Genomic DNA, 5440 nt, shown 5'->3' with positions numbered 1-5440 from the left:
AATATCCTTGGGATGCCTCGGTCAATTTTTGTCCCACAGTACACTCGAAGCCTGGGCACACCCCCAAAATCGTGAGCTAGCACACCGATTTGGCCCGAAAACACCTCGTTCGTGCCGTTTGGCCCATTTGTCTAACTAAATGGCCACAAAAATTTAAACGGAAAACAAGAGGATGATCCCTAACCTCCCTGGCATACCTCAGTTGATTTTCAGCTCATAGCACATCTGGACCCCAATCCCACCCTCAAAACTGTGGGCTATAGCACAACGATTAGGTCCAAAAATGCCCTGTTAGCGCCATTTCACCCTTTTGTCCACCCAAATGGCCATGAAAATTTAACGGACCACACTGGGATGATCTCCAACCTCCATTCCATACCCCGATGGATTTTTGGTCCACAACACACTCGGACCCCGAGCCCACCCCCGAAACCGTGGGCTATAGCAAACCGATTTAGCCCTAAAATGCCCCATTCTCACCGTTTTGCTCATTTATCAACCCAAACGGCCATGGAAATTTAAACGGACCACACTTGGATGATCCTAAACACCCTGGCATACCCCGATTAATTTTTAGCCTACAGAAAGCCTGGACCCCTGGCCCACCCCAAAAATAGTGGGCTATAGCACATAGATTTTGATCGAAAACTCCCCGTTAGAGTCGTTTTGCCTGTTTGTCCACTCAAATGGCAATGAAAATTTAAATAGACCCCACTGGGACGATCCTCAACCTCCCTGACATGACCTGGTCGATATTCGGCCCACAACACACCCGCACCCAGGACCCACCCCTGAAATCGTGGACTATACACTCTAATTTATCCAAAAAATTCCCTATTTGCGCCTTTTCGCCCGTTTGTCCACCCAAATGGCCATAAAAATTTATACAAACCATACTGGGATGAAACACAACCCCCATGGCAAGCCCCGGTCAATTTTTGGTCTATAGCAAGCCCGAACCCCAGGCCCAACCTCAAAACCGTGGGCTATAGCACATCGATTTAGCCCAAAAATGTCCCGTTTACGTCGTTTTGCCCGTTTGTCCACCCAAATGGCCATAAAAATTTAAACAAATCACACTGGGATGATCCCCAACCTCCCTGGCATACCTCAATTGATTTTGGCCCTACAGCATGCTTAAATCCTAGGTCACCTCCAAAACCGTGGGCTATAGTTTGCACCATTTCGCCCGTTTGTCTACCCAAATGGCCACAAAATTTTAAATGAGCCATACTGGGACGATACCCAAAATCCCTGACATGCCCCGTTTGATTTTTGGCCCACAGCATGCCCGGACCCCGGACCCACCCCAGAAATCATGGGCTATAGCACACTGATTTGGCTCGAAAACTCCCCGTTCGTACCATTTCTCCAGTTTCTCCACCAAAATGGCCATAAAAATTTAAATGGACCATACTGGGATGATCCCTAACCTCCATGGCATGCCCTGGTCAATTTTTGGCCTACAACATGCTTAGACCCTGGGCCCACCCCTAAAACCATGGACTATAGCACATTAATTTAGCCTGAAAAAGCCTTGTTCACGCTATTTTGCCTGTTTGTCCACCCAAATGGCCATGAAAATTTAAACAGACCACAATGGGATGATCCCAACCTCCCTGGCATTCCCCAATCGATTTTTGGCATGCATCACGGTTGAAACCCTGGCCCACCCTCGAAACCGTCGGCTATAACACATTGATTTGGCCTGAAAATGCCCCATTCGTGCCGTTTTGCTCATTTATCCATCCAAATGGCCACAAAAATTTTAACGGACCATGCTAGGATAATCCCCAACTTTTCTTACATGCCCTGGTTGAGTTTTGACCCACAGCACGTCCATACCACAGTCCCACCCCAAAAACCGTAGGCTATAACACACCGATTTGGCACGAAAATGCCCCGTCGCGCTATTTTGCCAGTTTGTCCACCCAAATGGCCACAAAAAATTAAACGGACTGCACCGAAATGATCCCCAATCTCCCTAGTATGCCTCGGTTGATTTTTGGCCCACAGCATGCCCAGACGTTAGGTCCACCCCAAAAACCGTAGGATATAGCACACCAATTTGTCCCAAAAATGCCCCATTCGCCCCGTTTCGCCCGTTTGTCCATCCAAATGGCCACGAAAAATAAACGGACCACACTGGGTTGATACCCAACTACCCTGGCATGCCCCGATCTATTTTCATCCCACAGCACGCCCGGACCCTAGGACCACCCTCAAAATCGTGGGCTATAACACACCGATTTGCCCAAAAATGCACATTCACTCTGTTTCACCCATTTGTACACCCAAATTGCCACAAAAATTTAAACAGACCACACTGGAACAATCCCTAACCTTCCTGACATGCACCGGTTGATATTTGGCCCACAACATGCTCGAACCCCAGACCCACCCTTAAAATTGTGGGCTATAGCACATCGATTATGCTCGAAAATGCCCCATTCGCGCCGTGTTTCCATTTTGTCCACCCAAATAGTCACAAAAATTTAAACGGACCACACTGGGATGATCCCCAACCTCCCTGTCATGTGTCAGTCAATTTTCATCTTCCAGCACACCCGGACCCCAAGCCCACCCCCAAAACTGTGGGATGTAGCACACCGATTTGGCCTGAAATTGCCCTGTTTGCGAGATTTTGCCCGTTTGTCCACCCAAATGGCAACAAAAATTTAAATAGACCACACTGGGATGATCCTCAACCTCCCTAGCAAGCGTTGGTTGATATTTGGCCCATATCATGCTCGCACCCCAGGCATACCCCCAAAACCCTGTGCTATAGCACATCGATTTGACCCAAAAATACCCCATTAGCGCCATTTCACCTGTTTGTCCACCCAAATGGCCACAAAAATTTAAACGGACCATACTAGGATGATCCCCAACCTTCCTAGCATGCCTCAGTTTATTTACAACCCACAGCAAGCCCGAACCTCGGGCCCACCCCTAAAACCGTGGGCTATAGCACACTAATTTAGACTAAAAACTACCCGTTCGCATTGTTTTGCCCGTTTGTCAACCCAAATGGCTATAAAAATTTAAACGGACCATACTGGGATGATCCCCAACCTTCCTGGCATACCTCGATAAATTTTTTGCCAACAACATGCCCAGAACCAAGGTCTACCCCCAAAATTATGGGCTATAACACACCGATTTAACCCAAAAATGCCCTGTTCACATCGTTTTGCCTGATTGTCTACCCAAATGGCCACGAAAATTTAAACGGGCCACAGTAGGATGATCCCCAGCCTACCTGGCATAAATCTTTGATTTTCGACCCACAGAACGTTACACCTCGATCCCACCCTCGAAACCGTGGGCTATAGCACACCGATTCGGCCTGAAAATGCCCCGTTCACGCTATTTCGCCCGTTTGTACACCCAAATGGCCATGAAAATTTAAACAAACTACACTGCGATGATCCTCAACCTCCCTGGCATAGTCGATCAATTTTTTTCCCATAACACGATCGGAGACCCCGAGCTCATCTCCAAAACCGTGGGCTATGGCACATCGATTTATTTAGAAAATGCGCCATTCAAGTTGTTTTTCCCATTTGTCCACCCAAATGACCACGAAAATTTATACGGACCATACTGAGATGATCCTCAATCTCCCTAGCACACCTCGATCAATTTTTAGCCCACAGCGTGCCTGGACCCCAGACCCACCCCTGAAACCGTGGGCTGTAGCACACCGATTTGGCCCGAAATCACCTCGTTTGCGATGTTTTGCCCGTTTATCCACCTAAAAGAAGACAAAAATTTAAACAGACCATACTGGGATGATCCCAACTATACTGGCATGCCCTGATAAATTTTTAGCCCACAGCACGCCCGAACCCTGGGCCTACCTCTGAAATCGAAAGCTATAGCACACCGATTTGACCCAAAAATGCCCCATTTGTACCATTTTTATCGTTTATCCATCTAAATAGCCACAAAAATTTAAACAGACCACACTGGGATAATTCCCAAACTTCCTGACACACCTCGGTTGATTTTTCGCCCACAGTACCCCCGGACCCCGGGCTCACCCCCAAAATCGTGGGCTATAGCACACCAATTTGGCCCAAAAATGCGCTTTTCTCGCTGTTTCACCTGTTTGTCCACCTAAATGGCCACAAAAATTTAAACGGACCTCACTGGGATGATCGCCAACCTCCCTAGCATGGATCGATCAATTTTTATCCCACAGCACGCCCGTACCTAGGGCCTACCCCCGAAATCGTGGGCACTAACACACTAGTTTGGCCCGAAAATGCCTTGTTCGCACCATTTCGACTGTTTGTCCACTCTAATGGCCACGAAAATTTAAACAGACCATATTAGGATGATCCTCAACCTTCCTGGCATGCTCCGTTAATTTTCAGCCCATGACATGCCCGGACACCGGGCCCACCCTTTAAATTGTGGGCTATAGCACACCGATTTGGCTTAAAAATGCCCCGTTCACGTCGTTTTGCCTGTTTGTCTACCCAAATATCCACTAAAATTTAAACGGACCACACTGGGGATGATACTTAACCTGCCTGGCATGCCTCGATCAATATTTCGCCTATAACATGCTCGAACCCCGGGCCCACCCCAAAAAGCGTGGGCTATAGCACACCAATTTGGCCCAAAAATACCCCGTTCATGTTGTTTTGCCTGTTTGTCCATCAAAATGGCCACAAAAATTTAAACAAACCACATTAGGATGATCCTCAACTTCCCTAGGATGCCCCGGTCAATTTTTGGCCTATAACACGCTTGGACCCCAGGCCCACCCCCAAAACCGTGGGCTATAGTACATTGATTTGGCCTGAAAATACCTTGTTCGTGCTGTTTCGCCTGTTTGTCCACCCAAATGGCTACGAAAATTTAAACAGACAATACTGGGATGATTCTCAACCTTTCTGGAATACCCCGATTGATTTTCAACCGGCAGCACGCCCAGACCCTTGGCCCACCCTTTCAATTATGTGCTATAGCACATCGATTTTGCACGAAAATGCCACATTCGCACCGTTTCACCTTTTTTTCACCCAAATCGCCATGAAAAACTAAATGGACCACACTGGAATGATCCCAAATCTCCCTGGCATGTCCCGGTCGATTTCAACCCATAGTGCGATCGGACCCAGCCCACCCCCAAAATCGTGGCCTATAGCCCACCAATTTTTCCCGAAAATGCCCTGTTCGCACCGTTTCGCCCGTTTGTCCACCCAAATGGCTACAAAAAATTAAATGGACCACACTGATATGACCGTCAACCTCCCTAGCATGCCCCAATCGATATTCGTCCTACAGCATGCTCGGACCCCAAGCCCACCCTTGTAACCGTGGGCTTTAGCACACCAATTTGGCCCTAAAATGTCCCGTTCGTGCCGTTGTGCTGGTTTGTCCAACCAAATGGCCACGAGAATTTAAACGGACCATACTGGGATGA

The sequence above is a fragment of the Capsicum annuum genome, unplaced genomic scaffold (assembly GCF_002878395.1).
Source record: "Capsicum annuum cultivar UCD-10X-F1 unplaced genomic scaffold, UCD10Xv1.1 ctg4145, whole genome shotgun sequence".
Lineage (NCBI taxonomy): Eukaryota > Viridiplantae > Streptophyta > Magnoliopsida > Solanales > Solanaceae > Capsicum > Capsicum annuum.
The sequence above is the reverse complement of the archived record's forward strand: the minus strand, read 5'-3'. Positions refer to the sequence as shown.